Genomic DNA, 20,777 nt, shown 5'->3' on the forward strand with positions numbered 1-20,777 from the left:
AGGTCAAAGAGCCCAGGATAATCATCCCAGGGCGGACTGTCTCCCCTGTTACTTTCTCTTTTGCATCTAATGGAGGGGATGCTTGTTACATATTCTCATTCTAAAAAAGGTTACATTGAGCTTTTGGCTTCCCCTATGGGCTGGAGAGAATGACCAGAGGGCTGAATATTTTCTGCCTAATATTAACTTTAAGTAAAATAAGCAAGGTTGATACAGGAATGAGGAGGAAACAAAATCATTTTACTCAAGGTATCAATTCATAGGATTGAGAAGAAACAATCAAGTATTAGTTGTAAATTAAAAACACACCCATTTTCCTGAGTAAATCTGAAAGGTGTAAACTAATACCAAACAAATGAAAACAAATATGGAAAAAAACGTTTTTAAATTTCAACTTTTTTTTTTTTTTTTGGCCGCACCGCGGCTTGCAGGATCTTAGTTCCCTGACCAGGGATTGAACCCCAGCCACGGCACTGAAGCGCTGAGTCCTAACCACTGGACCATCGGGGAATTCCCCCCAAAAAGTTTTTAAAACATAGGTGAAACATTAGAATTTTTGTATGGAAATTACAATATAAAAATTACCCCCAAAAGAGGAATAAAATACCAGTTGCACATCTGTGTTGGTACATGTGATGAAGCTGAATAAATGGTCAGGTGAAGACATGGAAAAAAGATTAAAGCCATATTTACTTAGTATTATGTCTGTAAAGCACTTGGCAAGTTACAGAAATGAATAAAACATGGTCACTGACTTCAGTGTCAGGTTGATGACCTCAAGGCCAGACCATTCTGAAATATGCCCAGAGCATCCTACTTTCTGTGAGAAAAACCTGCCCTCAAGAAACCTAGTTTACCAGAGCCTTATCTGACCTTGGGGAAGGGCAGTAAGATAACCCCAGCCCCCTCCAGCCTTCCTGTCTCAGATAAGAGGACGGAAAAAAGACTCAGAAACTCTTCAGAAGAGCACAGCCCTTGTTTCTTTATATGTTTGACATTTTTGTTGAGAACTGGACTTCTAATATAATGTAACTAGAAATCAGATTTTTCCCTTTCTCCAGGGTCTACTGTTGTTTTTTGTTTGTTAAGTGACCTTTCTGAACTCTATTCTTTGTACAGCATGACTACTGAAGTCAGCTTGGTCAGCATAATGGTCAGCCAGTGATTAGAGAGTCCCTCAGGTGCCCAGAACCGCTAAATCGCCCAGTGGTTACCATTCAAGAAAGAGACAATGGCTTCTGGCCCCATCTTGCCTCTCTCCCTCGGCTCCTTGTGCTCGGGCCTCTGGCACCATCTCTTCCCTTCTCTGCCGTCTACCCCTCCTCTATACCCTCACGTCTCCCACACTAACTCTCCTGGCTAACTTCCCTTTTCCTCTTACACTCTCCCCCCTCCCGTTTTCCTCTCAACTTTTCAGAACCTGTCCCTTTAAAATTAAGCCTACTGAGGATCCAGAGACTAAACCCTTCATTTCTTCTACTCTCTGAGCTAAAGCTGAACTTAGAGCCATCGTCACAGATTTTTCCCAAAGTAACGGAAGAGCCTCACAGACTTGCTGAGGAATTTAATATTGATACTCAACTTATCAGCCTGCTTTCTCTGACTTGTATCAGCTACTCCATATGCCGGTCGGCAAAGGCCAGCCCCAACACTGAATAAAGACTGCTAATTGGGAAAAGCCTAAAAGGTACCGAGAAATACAACTGGAAAACCGTTCCCGAACCAGGTTTCTTTGCCCAACACGCAGCAAGCCACCAAATGCTGAGACGCCAAAGTTTGTAGCAGCGAAGGGGTTTACTCACAAGGCAGCCAAGCGAGAAGACAGGAGAACAAGTCTGAGCTCCACCTCCTCAACGGCCCGGGAGCTAGGGGTATTTATGGGATACAACTAAGGCGTGGGGAGCATGGGGAAAGCTAACTGGAGATAAGCAAAAGGTGAGGTGACCTTCTTTCTCCGTTGATACACCTAACCTACCGGCTTCTTCCCAGTACGCATGCTCAGAATACTGGTATTATCACGCTCTGATGACGTTTTCCTGCCTTCCGATGTCACAAGGTCACCGAGCATGCTCAGTCGGAGGGTCGGTGGTCTTAACCAGTCTTAACCAGCTGGAGCTCAAACTGGACACAGCTGACTCCAAGCTCCTGAAAAACAACTCAGGCAAACCTCTTATTGTTTAGGCTACTCGAGGACCTGCACGTTTTTGTAAAAACAATTAAAGGGACCTTGATCATTACAGGTGTAATGGATCTAACGGATGATTACCTTCAGTTTCCAAACCAGCCTGCTAATTTATATGATCAGGCTCAACGATCGCTAGGTGGCTTCATAGGGCAATTTCTAGGGCTTTTCCAAAGCCTGTTGATTGGAACACAATTCAGCCTTGCACACAAAAATCTGATGAGCCTGTTCATGAGTATTACGGTCAATTTCAGATTATTTTAAATGAAAATTCTGATCTTCCTTCACATGTTGATTCCACTCAGGTAGCTTTTAACTCTATATTTATTTACAGGCTAAACCAGGACCTTTTCCTTCTAGTAAAAAGGACCAGGATGAAATAGGAAACTATGTCCACTCCAAATTTAGTTAATCTAGCTCTCTTGAATGCTAGATGAGTCACCTAAAAGGAAGACCACCAAAATTCTTAATCTTCAACTCCAGCGACTGAAAAGCAAAACCCTCCTAGTTTCTGTTATTATTGCAGAGACATTGGAAAAGAGACTTGGAAATGTAAGCTCTTCAGGCACCTGCAGCCCTCTAAACAGCCTTTGAACAGGCTCTCAATTCTCAATGAGGGAGCTCTGAGGAACTACAGGGGCTTTTCCCAATCCTCTCTCTAACTGGCTTGGAGAAACATTTCTCCAGATTGGGGCTGAATCTCTGCCAGTCCTAACTGACATCAGATTCACACTCTTGGTTATCAACCCCACTACTATAAAGTAGCCCCTGCCTTGGAGTACTAGAACAGTTCAAACAGTAGGGACCTCTAATGAACCTCAAGATGCTTCTGTCTCTGAACCTATTTCCTTTTGTTTAGGCCCTTTGAGAGACACACACCCTTTTCCCCTTAGTTCCTTCACCCCTAGAGTATCATGCCCGAATTTCCTTCTCTCAGAAGGGGGGAATAATTCTTTTTTTTTTTTTTTTTTTTTCTTTTTTGGCCACACTGTGGCTGGTGGGATCTGAGTTCCCCGACCAGGGATCAAACCCAGGTCCACGGCAGGGAAAGCCCGAGTCTTAACCACAGGACCACCAGGGAATTCTGGGGGGAAAAATTCTAGAATTTAACAGTAGGCATCAAAGCAGCCAATCAGATGAACTAAATGACCCTGTGACATATTTTATTTGCTCTGTCTACAGCTGATCCTGGAAACACTAATCATTTGTCCCTATTGAATCAGCCACCACCCTCCTTACAGGCAAAATCTCCACTGATATTGACAAAATTCACAGTGCACCTCCCATGAAGATTCAGATAGACCCCTCAAAACCACTTCCCAGAATTAATCAAGAGCGTATAAGTAAAGAAGCCCTTCAAGGCATAAAGCCCATAATAGAAGATTACAGGCTCAAGGTCTCATTATCCCTTTTACTAATCCCTGTAATACTCCTATTGCCCTTGTGAGGAAACCTAAGGGCAAGGGTCGGGGTTTGTCTAGGACTTCTGAACAAGAAACAACATTGTTATCCCTGAACACCCTGTTGTTCTTTTTTTTTGCGGTACACGGGCTTCTCACTGCTGTGGCCTCTCCCGTTGCGGAGCACAGGCTCTGGACGCGCAGGCTCAGTGGCCATGGCTCACGGGCCCAGCCGCTCAGCGGCATGTGGGATCTTCCCGGACCGGGGCACGAACTTGCGTCCCCTGCATCGGCAGGCGGACTCTCACCCACTGCATCACCAGGGAAGCCCCACCCTGTTCTTCTTAACCCTCATATATTGCTAACATCCATTCCTACAGGAAGCACATTCTTTACTGAAATTGATTTATGCAGTGCATTCTTTAGTATTCCAGTTGATGAAACTAGCCAATACCTTTTCCCCCTCACTTGGGAAGAAAAAAAAATTCACCTGCACAGTAATATTTCAGAGTTTACTGAGACTTCTGCTTACTTCTTACAAATCCTGAAGGCTGATCTTGATGATAAAAAATTCCCTAGAGGTTCCACTTTGTTGGAATATGTGGATGATCTGCTTCTCTGCTCTCCTTCTCAAGCCCCTTCACAGGAAGACAGCAGCCACCCGCTAAAGCTTTTAGCCTTAAAGGGACATAAGGTCAGCAAGGAAAATTACAGTTTGCCCAAACCCAGTTTAGATATTTAGGGCATCTACTATCAGAACAAGGGCTGCACCCAGATCCAGATAGATTTCATGATGTCCTAAGTTTCCTCAAACCCCAAACTAAAAGCACCAAAGCTAGTCGGTTATTGCTAAAATTAGATTCCGAATTTCCTTCTTATAGCCTAACCTCTTTAGTATGTTTGACTAGATAATAACAACCCTGACCCAATTTTATGGGAAAAACCACATAACGTAGCCTTTAAGGCGTTATAGGAGAGTTTGATGAACCCATCTGCCCTTGGGCACCCCAATGATCAGATTGCCTTTGTCCTTTTTCTATAAGAAAAGTAATGCAATGCCCTTGGGGTACTCACTCAAAAACACAGGGCCCACCACTCACCCATAGGCTATGATAGCCAGCAACCGGACCCTGTGACACTGGGATACCCCCTCTTGCCTTACAGCCACTGCCCTTTTGGTTAAGACCACTGAGAATATCATTGTGGGATCCCCTTTAACCACTTTGGCACCTCATGCAGTAAAAGCCCTCCTGAATTCTCATCATACTCAACATTTCTCAGTCAGTCGCTCACTTCCTATGAAGTCCTTTCATTAACTCTCCTCACGTGACCCTTTTACATTGTAGTAAACTTAACCCTGCTGCTGTTCTCCCCTCCGTCCCCGACACAGTCCCTCCTGACTGCTTAATGCTGATGGACCACCTCCTGACTCCTCGTGATGATCTGCAGGCAATTCCTTTGGGTAACACTGACTTCTCATGGCTCACTGATGGTTCTTATTTAAGCGGTGACAATGGCAAATATTGTGCTGAGTATGCTCGTGCAACTCCTTCTGATGTTGTTGCGGCAGCACACTTACCTATGGCTACGTTGACCCAAGAGGCTGAACTATATGCTCTTACACAGGCCTGCACTTTAGCCAAGAGCAAAACTGCCAATATTTATACCGATAGTAAATATGCTTTCCGAACAGCTCATGATTTCAGAATGTCGTGTAAGCAATGTGACGTCCTCAACTCCAGTGCAAATAAAAGCCCCGTATGTTTAGGAATTATTGGGTGCAATAATTTTACTTGCTTGCTTTAGCTATCATTAAGATTCCAGGGCCTTCTAAACTTGACTTTCTGGAAGCTAAAGGAAATCATCTTACTGACATTACTTCAAGGCATGCTGTCCTTAAAGCAACCAACAGCAGTCAAACCTCTGTCATGATCAAAAGGGATATTTCCACAAACGATAACTTAGAAAAACTGGCTAGAGAAGCCCAAAAATCGGCCTCAGAAAAGGAAAAACAAGAGTGGAAATTCAAGAACTGTTGGTTTGATAAAAAGAGAAAGTTCTGGTTTGGACCAAATAACAACCCAGTCCTGCGAGAGACTCTCAAATTCCCACCCCTCACCACAGTTCATGCTTTAAACCATTGGTCTACTGACAAAATGATAGCCTTCATGAATCAATATTGGCGGGGAAACATTAACAAGACCACAAAAGTGCCTAAGTCAGTTGTCCCACTTGTCCTAAATGTAACTCACAGAAGCCTGTTTGTACTGCTCCTGGGCATTTGAAACTGCCTAACGGACGCTTTGGGATCTGACAGACGGATTCCATACAACTTCCTCTGTCTCATGCATATAAATACGTTTTAGTCACGGTCTGCATGTTTTCACTCTGGACTGAAGCTTTCCCTTGCAGACACGCTACTGCCTCTTCTGTGGCTAAAGTCCTTCTGGAAAAGGTTATTCCTATCTGGGGAACTCCTCAAACTTCAGAGTGATCGAGGAACCCATTTTACTTGTCAGATACTTCAACAAGTCTGTGCTGTTTGGCCAGGTTTACAACACTTTCTCTGCACTTGCCGCCCTCAATCCTCTGGTTTAGTCAAAAGCACTAATGACATTATTAAGACTCAATTGGCAAAACCTGAGTCTTGGAGAGGCCCTCCAAACATCTTGGCCACCAGCATTGCTGTTGATCCTTGTCAACCTTAGATTCACCCCTACTGGAACTCATAAACTCTCACCCTTTGAAATAGTCACAGGATGCCCAATGCACTGGCTCTTGCCTCTTTTGACCCACAAAAGGAGAGATACACCAATATTACAAAGGCCTAATTGCTTCTATTAAAAATAACCATGTTTTGGTAGAGCCATCTTTTCACAGTGCACTCTTGGGAGATGAAGATCTCGAGCGTCACAACTTATAAGCTGGAGATTTCTTGAATTGGAAAAGATACTTCCAGAAAGACTCCATTTAACCTCTCTGAAAAGGCTCCTATCAGGTACTACTAACCAATCCTTGTGCCACCAGACTCTTCGGTATAGACTCTTAGATTCACATGACACACCTAAAGAAAGCACCAACCCCCAACTGGACCTGTACATCATCTGGTGACCTGGAAGTAAAGATATCCAAACCAGGGCTGTTGGAAGTTTGTCACGAAACCTTTGATGATGATGTAATGCTTCAGAGGCTGTCCAATGTCTATGATCTTGATAACATATAACCTTTAGATTACAAGTGCTTGAGGGAGGATGGGAGGGAGATGCAAGAGGGAGGGGATATGGGGACATATGTCTACATATAGCTGATTCACTTTGTTATACAGCAGAAACTAATACAACATTGCAAAGCAATTAAACTCCAATAAAGATGTAAAAAACATGATACAATAAAAAAAATCTATCAATAAAAAAAATAAATTAAAGAAAAGAGTGCTTGAGAGCGCTCTCTCCCATCCCTCCTTGTTACTCCAGTGTAACCTCAGTAGGTTTCCAATCTGTACACTTTCTCTCCCACATGAGACACTACCCCCAGGAAAGGTCCTTCCTGGCACTGAGGGATAAAAAGCCACTGAAACTGGAAAACCTGACTCTTGATCAGTGATGCTTTCAGAGAAAGAGCTTGATCAAAAGGGGAAAAGGTAAAGAATTAATAAACAGAAACCTCAATTAAATAGTCAGGAGACCAGAAGGGGGCGCTCTCATGCCCAATAAGAAGAAGAAAGACCTCCTTTCCTTTCCTGGCAAGGACTCAACCAGTGAAAAGCATGGATTTTTTTTTTTTTTTCTCACTACAGCCCTCCCAGCTTCCATTTCTACTCTACAAAAAGTGATCTTTCCCTTGCTGTGTGGGAACTTGCAAATGGCTCGCCATGGTTGCAGACCCTGAATTGCACATTTCTGCTGACCCCAAATAAACCCATTTTTGCTGAAGAAATAGCTGGCAGTCTATTTTAGGTCAACACCGGGATTGCAGGATGTTGGTTTTCAAGGCTCCTATGGAGCTGAGGAGGGTGTGACTAGGAATAGGGCAAGTTAGAGGACCCCAAAGCTCACCGTTCTCATCAAAATTCAGCCTATGTTCTTGAATAAATGCTCTGCAGATTGCTGTAAGACTTTGGTTAGTTTCCAGAGTTCTGAAAAAGTTGATTCTGAGCATTTTTGCCAGTGTTCTTTTGCTTTTATGAAGGGAAGAGTTTTTGGAGGTCTCTGCCAGTTTTACTGATATTACTTCCAAATGTACTTTTAAATACATTGCTAAATTCACAAGAAAGTAAGGGAAGTACTAAATCATCACACACACACACACTCACACACTTTAGCACTGAAACTAAAGTGATAAACCAACACAGAAACAAGGAATGCCCTGGAAGTTTGCCAAAAACGAAAATCTAGAGCTTTGTTGGTCAACCTTGTGGCTGACTGGAGTGGTAGATAGGAGCTGGGGAAAACAATAGGCTAACCATAATGCTTTGAAAAAACAAAAAAGCTGTGAAATAAGATGTCAAGAGAGGACTTTGAAAAGCTCTGACATATTCCTGGGAATATAGAGTTTTGTTGGTTAACCAAGTAACAGGATCTGAACCTGACAAAGTGGGCAGCTCAATGAGACCTACACATAAATCCAGGCACTCAAACTGGCTATATATTTCGTTGAAAAGATAAACTTGGAAAAATCTATAGGGGTGGCAGAGTGAACCAGCAAGCAAATCAGTCTGTCTCTGCTGGCACTGGATTTAAAAACATTAATAATTTTAATTTTGATAATCTTCCCCAGTGTTTTGTAATCAACTGTACTCTCATGCTGAAATTTGAATTTACGCCACATTCAAAAATAGAACTACAATATGATCCAGAAATTCCACTCCTGGGTGTATATCCAAAGAAGACAAAAAAAAAAAAAAGAAAAAAACAACCACTAACTCAAAAAGATACATGCATCCCAATGTCCATAGGAGCATTATTTATAATAGCCAAGATATGAAGCATCCTAAGTGTCCCTCAACAGATGAATGGAGAGAGAAGATATGGCACATATATACAATGGAATACTACTCAGCCATAAAAGAAAAAAAATGGAATTTTGCCATTTGCAGCAACATGGATGGACTTGGAGAATATTATGCTTAGTGAGACAAGTCAGACAGAGAAAGACAAATATTATGTGATATCACTTATATGTGGAATCTAAAACATAAAACAAACTGGTGAACATAACACAAAAGAAATAGACCCACAGATATAGAGAACAAACTAGTGGTTACCAGTGGGGAGAAAGAAGTGGGGAGGGGCAATGAGAGGTACATACTACTATGTATAAAATGAATAAGCTACAAGGATATATTGTACAACACAGGGAATATAACCCATATTTTATAATAATTATAAATGGAGTATAACCTTTAAAAATTGAATCACTATGTTGTACACCTGAAACTCCTATAATATTGTATACCAACTATACCTCAATAAAAATAAAGATATATAAAAACCTTAAAAATTAAAAATTAAATAAATAAGATAAAATATTGTTGGAGGAACAGCTACCAAAACATACTAAAGTTTTAGGCTGAAGAAACTACTAGAAAACATGTTCTTAAATGCTCTTAAATCCCCATATGAAAGCATTGTAATTCATTTACTTCTTTTTTATGCTACCAGACATTCTCCACTTCGTCATATTCAATGTTCTTTTATTAGCATAATAACCTTACTATAATTATGCATATGTACTTATTTATAACAAACTATGTTTGTTAAAATATCACTGAAAGTTTTTTTAAGTTTTAAAAAATAGTTTTTATTGAAGCATATCATATGAGAATGCTTATCATATTTATGATCAAATTTTGCTTTTATGAAAAATGAATATGCATCACACTTAGATGAGTCCAAAAGTAGAGTATACGTGAAGCTTATGTGGTAACTGTATTCATTTCTTTATTTTACTTTTTCTTTCTTTCTTCTCCCTTTTTTTTAATGCATATACTTGTATACTGGTGTTTTGTTTCTATAAGAAGAATTCTCAAAAGTGGCATTACTGGATCAAAAGTATGTGCATCTAAATTATGAAGCAAGCAATAAAATAAAAATCCATGACCTCACATAGAACAAAAACATTTTTAATCCTGTGGAAGCTACTGGGGGTTCTCCTCTTATTCATTCCCCTTGTCTCTCCATTGAGGTGACCATTCTTCTGAAGGTTTTTATGTTCATGACCCCCTTGCTTTTCTTTACAGTCTAGATAGATAGATAAAAGAGAGACAACAGCAGAAACTAACACAACATTGTAAAGCAATTATACTCCAATAAAGATGTTAGGAAAAAAAACAAAAAGACAGATATTTAAACAATACACTATATTGTTATAGTATTTACTTTTAAGCTTTACAAAGATGGGTATCATCGTGAAATGATACTTACTTTGAAGCACATTTTGATCACTAAAAACCACTCAATAAATATTAATTAAATTAAATTGCTGGGATTGTTTGCATAGCTTACAAAAATTTTATTCTATAACATATCTAAAATAACATTCTGTGTTAATAAATATCAGTGGCTCTTTGATTTAAAGGCCGTGAAACAAAGGATAGCTGTAAATGTTTTCCATATATCCACATTATTTTCCAGTGGCGTGACACCATTCAGATATCTAGAAATGTTATTTTGGCAAGAAAAAAGTTGCTGAACTCTAGAAAGTACAAAGTAGACACAATTGAAGGTTTTTGAACCTGGAGAAGGAAGGATCATTTTCTATAAAGGATTTTTCACAAGTGTGTTTCTCACATTCATGCATAGATAGCTTAATTGCTGTATTACCAGTTTGCTTCACTAGATGGCGATATGAGGCATAATAATTACAAATGCCTTCAAAAAAGTAAAAATAACTTATCTTGAGAAGATTGCTAGCTGTAGAGGAGAAACTATTGCCTGCAGATGTCATCTTAAAGGATATAATCTTCCATCATATGATTTGTTATGAATTGTCAGCTCCAGGGAGAAACATTTGCTTGGGGTTGACGGTGAGTTTACTAGTTAAAAATAGTTCATTGGTGAACTGAGTGGACTCCTTCATTTATTCACCTGGTCATTTGTTTATTTTTTTCATTCACTGACCAAGCATTTATCAAGCACCGAGTGTGCCCAACACTGCCAGGCATCGGGGATGTAGAAATAAACCCCATTGGGAACGTAGACACAATCCCAGTCCTCAAGGAGCCCACAGCCTTGGTCTAGTAGGGAAATGAGTATATACACTGGCAGTTACAATACAGTTGGAGCAGAATGATAGAATGAGTTAACCCAAGGTTCAGGGGTGGCCTCAAGAAAGAAACAGCTAGCTCTGATGGGGTAGGAAGAAATGCCTGGAATGAGTTTTAAGGGGTGAATAATTCAGAGACATTCAAAGATGGAAAGAAAACTTGAGCAATAGTCTAGACAACACTTGGTGAAGGCCCGAACCAAGTGAGTACACGTGGGGACAGAAAGGAGATGATGTGGCCTACAAGATGCACAAGAGGTAGAATATGTTGGACTCAATGGCTAAAGGATTGAGCGATCAGAGGGAAGGATGAAATTTCCTAAATCATTTAAGACAAGTCCTGTGGAGGTCAGGATAAAAATGCAACGTGACTATCAGAAACTGAAAATAATTTTAATAAAGCACCTCTATCCATATCTTAAACTGTAGAGTGCCTCCCCACCCTTCCCCTATTCTTGAGATCTCACCTCATTCTCTGTTTACTCTGGTGTGTGAATTTGTTCTTCCTGCCAAATGAGTCAGTCTCAGATTTGTGCCGACATGTATTAAAATTCCTGTACAAGTAAGAAACTAGTGTGTCATGTCTCTTGCTCTCCCTCTTCTTCTCCCTCTCTCTCCTTCTCCTTCTCTTTCAATCTCTCTCTCCTTCACACACGCACACCCAGGGACAAGTATGTAGAAAAAAGTGTAGTGTCGTTTGTAGAAAGTTACAAATTAAAAAAATAGAATAACTATTCATATAGCAGAAAAACAATCCCACACTCATACCAAACCCCAAGAAACTGCAGCCACTACCCTTCAGTGTTCTTGAATCCTGGAATGGAACATGGGCTTTACTGCAGGTATTTACAACATGATACATATTCATCTATTTGGAATAGTTTTCTAAGTTGTTTTTTAAGTCCTATTATTTCATGCAAATGATTAGAAACCTAGAATTTTCAAGTTTCTGTTTCCAGTGTGCCTCTTAATTTCCACTGCGAACTTAGCTCTGTTTTCGGTTAACATCCATATGGGTAACTTTATCCATCCCCTAACACAGGGAGTGTCATAACACATACTCAATGAGCGTGTGAGACTCAGCCAGAAGCCGACTTGCTATGACCCTATAAATCAGCCTGGACAGCTGCTAGAGGCAATGTGAGAGAGAAAGAGAGAGAAGAAAGAGAAGCCAAAGTCACAAAGAGCACCTTCCCCACAGGCAGAGTGGATCAAGTGCTAGAAAACTTAAATTAAAACTTCAAAATTTCTAACTTCCTTTTTTGAAATTTGTGTGTGTGTGTGTGTGTGTGTGTGTGTGTGTTTTATTTGTGTAGTCGTGAAGCAGGAAAAATTTAGATGTGTATATTTGAGTCTCCCAAGCTCCCTCTCCATATCTTCATCTCTATCTACATTATTCCCTTATCTACACTCCAATCCACTTCTGTCTTCTCAGCCTCCTGCCACCTCATGCCTGGCTCATCCCTGTGGGACAATTAAAGTGGACAGAGAAGCATCGGGAGTAACCACAAAGCGATGCTGAATGACTGGACCAAACCCAACCAGTACAAACTTCACCTACCCGTAGAGTATATTTCCAAGAAAAGTGTACAAAGGGTTCAAGTCAACAGTGTTTAAGATATAACATGAGCTGGTGGAAGGGGCATGAGAGGTTTATATCAAAAGGTCTTGGTTCAGAGGGTTCCTCAGAGAAGTGGTTGATTCTAGGGCTGGGGTAGGGAGAATCTAATCGAGCCTGGAAAGTCTTGTGTCAGAAAATACAGAATGCCCACAATGATGAGGCCTGACAAAAGGATATAGGAGTCAATCTCAAGGAGTCCCCAATGGCCAAAGGTGGAACAATTTGAGCAACAAAGTAAATAAGGATAATATGGGGTTATGATCCATAGGATTAAATAAATATCCATGAGTCCATACATATCTATATCTATGTCTATCCATCTGTCTATGACAAAATCACTACTAGGTAAACATCACAATAATAATTGCTGCAGGCAAGATCCATTGATGGAAAGTTTGAGGAAAATTAGGATATTGGCATAGTCTCACTAAATATCCACTAAGATATTCATCAGTTACAAAGGGAAAAATAGTAAGCTGACAGTGGAGAAACCTGACCGATACCACCTTAACCAAGTGATCAAGGATAATATCAGCAGTAATAGGACATACCAACATTGTGTATTTTCTCTTATAATGCACTGAGAAGGACACTTTCCCTCTGTGTGGTTCTTGCCAAAAATATACAACCACAATCTAATCGTGGGGAAGCATCAGACAAACCCCAATTGAGAGACATTCTACAAAATACCTGGCCAGTACGCTTCAAAAGTTTCAAGGTCATGGAAGACGAAGATTGAGTAACTCTCCCAGATTGGAAGAAACTAAGGAGACATAATGATTCAATGAAATGTGAGATTCTGGACTGGATCCCAGAATGACAGACCAAAAGATACTAAAGGGAAAATTGATGAAATTCAAATAAGGTGTGTAGTTTAATTAATAGTATTATATCAATATTAATTTTCTGGTTTTGATAACTGAACTATGGTTGTGTAATTGTTAACATAGGGGGAGTTGGATGAGGGTAGACTTGAACTCTCTATGTGCTATTTTAAATTTTTTTCTATAAATCTAAAATTATTTAAAATTTAAATGTTTTGTTTTTTTAAGAGCTTGAGTCCAGTCTCAGTTACAACATTTATTAGTTCTGTGGACTTTCTGGGCCTCATTTTTCTTACTAAACAGAGAGCTAGGATGGATGATCCCTAAACCCATTCTAGAGAACTATAGAATTGCTTTCTTACCCCCAGTGCTTGACTTCCTTTACTTCCGCAGACCGCATGCAGCAGATGTTGAAAGAGGGACTCTTAAAAACAGTCATGAAGTGATAATTGCAGGTAATTCACCTCTGCAGTTCAAGTTTCCAATTTAAAGCAGAATGATACAGGACTGGAGGATTGTTCCCAGCTTGTTAGGAGTCAGAAGCTGCTTCAATAGAGATCGTGCCAAGAGGAAACTTACTCGCCCAAAAGTATTGCTAAAGAAAGAGAGTTTTAGTCTAGAAGAAAACACAGAAATAGAATATTAGCTGTTAAAGAGTAGTGGAATTATGAGAAGTCATTTTGTTTCAAAGTTGCCTTAATGTCACCATTTTCTTTTTAGAATTAAAAAATACATCTGCCAAAAAAATTTTTTTAATGCTTGTACTTGGATAAACATATTGTTGAAAGTTCCCACCTCTCTAATCCCAGCATCTAGGAAGAATGTCCCAGGAATGCTTTGGCAGTTAAAAAACAAATCAGCTTCGCAGTGTTCTTTTCCCCTGATATCCTCCCACACACCCACACACGCATTCCTCTTGACCACTAGGACATTCCATGTTCTCTCCTTCCAGCAGCATTCCCCTCACTTTTCTCATTCTCCCGTGGGCCCTTCATCCCTGAGGATACATGGCATCCAATTCAAGCATGAATCTGAACTCAAGGATACAACACCTCAAACTAGGAGGTATTCCCTCTTTCTTTATACTTTCCAAGTTCAGCAAGGTTTTTAGTCACTGACGATCAGAAATGTCCATCTTCTTTATCTATCTACCTTTTTTTTTTCCCCAAAATTTCAAAGTTCTACTACTCATCAAGGGCCTCCCTCAATTGAACAAAAACCCAGTGTTTTTAATACTTGGTACACTTGCCCTGGTACAAGTGCCCAGCTTGGTACACTTTCTAAGTGTTATAGGAAATTGAGTTTTAAGTTTACCGGAAATTTTCTGCAATCAAATCTCTGTAGAGTGGAAATTACTCAGAAAGCGCTCTACGAGCCCATTTAGAATGATTTACGTTCAGAAGAGCTAGCACGACATTTTCATGGGTCTTCCCCTATGGAGTTTTCACAACCATGTGGCCCAGACAAAGCACATGCTTGCAGCATTTCTCAGCCTCCTTACAGCCTTCAGGAAATTCCATGTTGGCGGTAATGGTGTCAAATCAGAGCTTATTGGGATTACATGACCCTCTGGAGCTCCACCAAGTGGTTTAACAGTAGCCATCTGCTCAAAGGTGGCTCCTTTGCGACCAGTCCTTGTTCTAGCAGGGAGTGGCTTTCATTCCTGACTGGATTTATCTGGCTATCTGAAAATTTATCCTTTCGTGTGCCAAAAAAAAAATATGATTTAAACTGTTCTCTATGAAATGTTCGTGTATTTACCCTTCTTTGCCTTTAAAATAGAATATACTGCATACGAGTTAATGTTTCCGGATGAACCATATTATAAAATGTGATGCCCTACGGCTAAGGAAATGTATACCATAGTCTGATTTTGTTTCATTTATCCCAGGTTCACACTCTTTTTGGATTCTTAGGTCATACTTTTTTTTTTTTTTTTTTTTTGACCGTGCCATGCTGGCATGTGGGATCTTAGTTCCCTGACCAGGGATCAAACCCAGAGCTCCTGCAGTGGAAGCGCGGAGTCTTAGCCACTGAACAGTAAGGGAAGTCCCATCTTAGGTCATACTTCTAGTTTTTCTTTTTCTCCTTCCTTGTCAGGGTGTCACTATTACCAGTGTGCCTTCCAGTGTACTTTTCAGCTACTTCTGATCTGATGTAGGTGTGGGGATGAGATGTCTGGAATCATAATGCCACGGGTAAAATAAGTCTATGGATCTGGAGGGAGGCCTGATAACCTCTCACATTATTAACATATATGACATTTGAGTGTGATTCAGAAGAGGTGAAAGAAGCTAGAAAGAAAATAAAATGAAGCATTGGACTTGATTATTGAAGTCTCTTTGAGCAGTTAGATTACAAAAATATAAGATTGCATTGTTCTTTAATTACACTGTATTTCATACACATTAAAATGCACATATCTTCAGTGTATAGTTTGTCTTGACAAATGTGTATACCTGTGTAACCCCATTACTCAAAGCAAGATACAGAGCAGTCCCACCATCCCAGAAGTTCCTTTCCTCTCTTTCAAGCCAATGCCTCTCCCTGCCCCGCCACACACCCCCAAAGACAATGGTTGTTCTCATTTCTGTTGCTACAGTATTTATTTACCTGCCCTTGAACTTTTCATAAATGGAATCATACAATATATCCTCTTCTATGTCTGGCTTCTTTTGTTTAATAAAATGTTTTGGAGGTTCAAGTTGTTGCATGCACTAGTGGCTTATTCTTTTTTATTGTTGAGTAGTAGTCCACTACACAAATATAACCCAATATGTTTGTCCATTCTTCTGTTGACAGAATTTGGTTTGTTTCCAGCTTGGTGCTATCATGAATAGAACCCTAAAAATATTTAAGTATAAGTCATTTGTGGACATATGTTTTATTTCTCTTGGGTAAATACCTAAGAGTGGAATTTTTTTTTAATAGGCCCAATCTTACTACTTGTTTTTATAATGACTTACATATACATAATCATTTCTTAAATGTTATTGATTGGTTTTTAATTTCTAGAGTTAATCTATAAACAAAGCAAGTGAAATGTAGCTATAGTTACAGAAGAAAGAAAAGATTGGAGAAAAGAGCATACTAAGTAAAAGGAACAGCACATGCAAAGGCCTTAGGAGGAAAATAGTTGATGTGTTAGAGGAGCGAAGTGAAAGCTATGTGGCTGGAGCATAATATTTGAAGGGAATAGTATTGGGTGGACCAAAAAGTTCCTTCAGTTTTTAAGTAAAACTAAAAGATACGTTTTTCATTTTCACCAAGAACTTTAATGAACAACGTATTCACTGTTTTATTCCACTACCTTCTGCCATTTTTCGGGCAACTTCATAATTCCATCTTCCCAAAACTTTTAATCTTTTTGACCAGAGAACTGTGCCGGGTGCCTTTTACAGTCTCCTGGGAATTGAAATTTTCTCCATTAAGAGAATTTTGTAAAGACTGAAATAAATTGAAATCCAAAGGCGCAATGTCTGGTGAATACAGTGGAGGAATCAGAACTTTCCAGCCAAGCTGTAACAGATTTTGCCTGCTCATCAAAGAAACATGTGGTCTTGCATTATCCTGATGGAAGATTATGCGTTTTCTGTTGACTAATTCCAGGCGCTTTTCGTTGAGTGCTGCTTCCAGGTGTTCTAATGGGGAGCAGTACTTGTTGGAATTAATCGTTTGGTTTTCCGGAAGGAGTTCGTAATAGAGGACTCCCTTCCAATCCCACCATATACACAGCATCACCTTCTTTGGATGAAGACTGGCCTTTGGTGTGGTTTGTGGTTGTTCATTTCACTTGCCCCACGATCTCCTCCGTTCCACATTATTGTACAGTATCCACTTTTCATCACCCGTCACAATTTGTTTTAAAAACGGAATGTTTTCAGTATGTTGAAGTAGAGAATTGCATGCGAAAACATGGTCAGAAAGGTTTTTTTTGGTTAACTTATGGGGAGCCCAAACATCAAAGTGATGAACATAACCAAGCTGATGCAAATGATTTTCAACGCTTGATTTGGATATTTTGAGTATGTCGGCAACCTCCCGCGTGGTATAACATTGATCGTTCTCCATTAATGTCTCGATTTGATCGCTATCAACTTCAACTGGTCTACCTGACCATGGAACATCATCCAGCAAGAAATCTCCAGCACAAAACTTCGCAAACCACTTTTGACACGTTCGCTCAGTCACAGCACCTTCTCCATACACTGCACAAAACTTTTTTTGCGTTTCAGTTGCGTTTTTACCTTTCTTGGAATAATAAGGCATAATATGCCAAAAATGTTGCTTTTTTCCTTCCATCTTCAATATTAAAATGGTTACACAAAAATTCACCAATTTTGATGTTTTTTTCAATGCATGTTGCTGACGTGACAGCCGTCACAATACAATCTCACAAAACTGTTTCGAATGAAGTTAAAGACAACTAAGCACTGCTACAGCCATCTTACAGAAGAAACAGAACGAACCTTTTGGCCAACTCAATAGTAGATGAGGCTGTGAAGATGGCAGGGGTCAGATTATGCAGAGTTTAGTAGGCTGCATTAAGAATGCTAGATTTGGGGATTCCCTGGTGGTCCAGTGGTTAGGACGCTGTGCTTTCACTGTCGAGGGTCCGAGGAACTAAGACCCCACAAGCTGCTCAGCCAAAAAAAAAAAAAAAGGTAGATTTTATCTTAAGATAAGTGCATCCAACTAATGATTTTAGGAGGCCAATTTATACTGTCCATTGTTTCAGGGGAGGAGATGGAAGTATATAAAGGAAGAAGCAGACAAATCTCCTAAGCAAAGTTTTGGAGTGATGGGCATGGCCTTAGTCGGGCTAGAGATGGAGAAACATGGGTTTATTTGAGACATTTGGAAACAGAATTTGAGCTCACGGCATCTATCAAATGAATTTCTATGTTAAAAAAAAAAGAGTAAAATTTCAAGAAAATTTCCAAGCACTATTTTTGAAATCTTAAGTTTACCATTTTTTTGGTGTGGGCTAATTTTCTGTGAGTCATTAAAGGTATGGCCAGGACAGCTAAAAGAAATGAGACTAAGGAGAAAAGGTAAATTAGGAAAGCAAAGAACAGGATGGAAAAAGAGATTACTCATTTAATTTCAAGTATTAGGAAGCCAGTCCTAAAACAGAGAAGTGGAATGTCAATGAATGACACCTTATTGTAGCCCAGTCTCATTAAGTTTTCTAAAAGGATGGGCTCAGAGGAGACCTATTTCTTCTCTTGGTTTCACATCTGCCTCTTTGATGAAATAGGGAAACATTCAAGCCCTTTACCACATAGTGGTGTAGAAATGTTGCTGTCCCCAAAATACATTTCATAACATGAACGAATGCATCTGAAATCACTTTAAAATACAATTTTTTTTTACAGTGAAATAGATCAGGCAGAGAAAGACAGATAGTATATGATATCACTTATATGTGAAATCTAAAAAACCTGAACTCATAGAAACAGACTAGAATGGTGATGACCAGGGGCTGAAGGGGTGGGTGGGGAAAGGAGGTGTGGGTCAAAGGGTACAAAATACCAGTTACAGGATGAATAAGTTCTGGGGATCTAAGGTAGAGCATGGTGATTATAGTTAATAATACTCTATTATATACTTGACAGTTGCTAATAAAGTAGATCGCAAATGTTCTCACCACAAAAAAGAAATGATCATTATGTGATGTGATGCAGGTGTTAGCTAATTCCATGGTGGTAATCATTTTGTAATAAGCATTTCAAATCAACACTTGTACATCTTAAACTTATACAATGTTATATGTCAATTATATTTCAATAAAGCTGGAAAAAATAATAAAACACATTTATTTCATTGACTCATCCAACCGGGATCTACCAGTGGCAGTGCCAAAGGACAGTATAAGGAGGCTTTAGTCACCCCCATAATCTCCTACGCTGACCCCATCAAATTCCCCAAAAATATACAATCTAAAGAATGAGATGCGTGCTCTACAAATGAAGTTCCAGACCTATCTGCTAACCCCACTGAGTTAGTTTTCTAGGTCTACTGTAATAAGTTCCCACAAACTGAGTGCCTTAAAACAACAGAAATTTATTCTCTCACAGTTCTGGAAGCCAGAAGTCTAAAATCAAGATGTTGGTAATGGTGGATTCCTTCTGGAGTCTCTGGGGGAGAGTCTGTTCCATGCATCTCACCTAGCTGGTGGCTGCTGGCAATTCTTAGTGTTTCTTGGTTTGTAGATGCATCACTCCAGTCTCTGCCTTCATCTTCACATGGCCTTCCCTTCTGTATCTCTCTGTTCTTCTCCTTTTCTGTTCCTTATAAGGCCATTCATCACTGGATTTAGGGTGCACCTTAAATTCAGAATGATTTCATCTTGAGATCCTTAATTTAATTATTATACATCTGCAGAGACCCTACTTCCATGTAAGGTCACATTCACAGATATGTGGGCTAGGACTGGGGCATATATTTTTGGAACCACAATTCAACCCACTACCCCCACCTGTCAATCTGATTGCTGCCTCTGAATCTCTCCTAGAGAAATTCTGGAGAACCTCTGAGTGTGTCCTAGTTCTCACCTACAGTTCACCACAAACAATAAAAATAATTACCAACTAATAAGTATTTACCAGTGACAAGCACTGTATATGTATATCTATATATGAAGAGCATTTATATTTTAAATTAATCATTGTCATTAAAGTCATACTTGTACATAAATTTTAAAAAGCAAATAGTATGGGCTTCACTGGTGGCACAGTGGTTAAGAATCCGCCTGCCAATGCAGGGGACATGGGTTTGAGCCCTGGTCCGGGAAGATCCCACATGGCTTGGAGCAACTAAGCCTGTGCACCACAACTACCAAGCCTGCACTCTAGAGCCTGCGAGCCACAACTACTGAGCCCATGTGCCACGACTACTGAAGCCCACGCACCTAGAGCCCATGCTCTGCAATGAGAAGCCACCGCAATGAGAAGCCCATGCACCGCAACGAAGAGTAGCCCCCTACTCGCTGCAACTAGACAGAGCCTGCGAACAGCAGCAAAGACCCAACACAGCCAATAAATAAATAAATTTATATTTAAAAAAAGGAAATAGTACTACAAGACTTCTAATGAAGAACAGAATCCCGTTTCACCCTTCTCTAGTGCCATCCTGTTCCCCAGAGGAAACTACCTCAGTTCATTTAAATTTCTTCTAATATTTACATCCAAAATTATAAATAAAATCCTTATGCTACTATTTCTTGATTTCTCTATTTCAGACAGCATTTTACTAGCTTCCTATTATGGACAATGAGAATTCAGCCTCACTTCCTTCATTTCTTTCCCCCATGCTCTCAGTAAGGTATATGACAATTTTGTTTACTACTGAGCCAAAGAGGCCTATGATCATGATGGGATTTTTTGTGCAAATTTTGTTTTTCCTGGAGTTATTAATTGCCTTGTTCTAGTTTTCAATGTATTTACAATTGTTATTTCCAAACTCTCAAAATCATTGTAAAATCT

At 39.8% G+C, this 20,777-nt stretch overlaps 2 protein-coding genes across 2 annotated transcripts in view; both read right to left on the minus strand.

Annotated features, from left to right (window-relative positions):
* Nucleotides 1-20,777, minus strand: part of LOC309792390 (phosphatidylinositol 3,4,5-trisphosphate 3-phosphatase TPTE2-like) — a 120,532-nt gene that overhangs the window by 73,887 nt on the left and 25,868 nt on the right. The gene's annotated exons all lie outside the window — the stretch shown is intronic.
* THSD1 (thrombospondin type 1 domain containing 1) overlaps nt 9,722-20,777 on the minus strand; it is a 65,709-nt gene continuing 54,653 nt past the window's right edge. The window contains exons 6-7 of the transcript XR_014291707.1: nt 13,653-13,906; nt 9,722-9,821 (exon numbers count right to left, since the gene is read on the minus strand). The gene's annotated coding sequence lies outside the window, so the exon portion shown is untranslated. The remainder of the gene's footprint in view (nt 9,822-13,652; nt 13,907-20,777) is intronic.

Source organism: Mesoplodon mirus, assembly GCF_964341445.2.
Source record: "Mesoplodon mirus genome assembly, chromosome: 17".
Classification (NCBI taxonomy): domain Eukaryota; kingdom Metazoa; phylum Chordata; class Mammalia; order Artiodactyla; family Ziphiidae; genus Mesoplodon; species Mesoplodon mirus.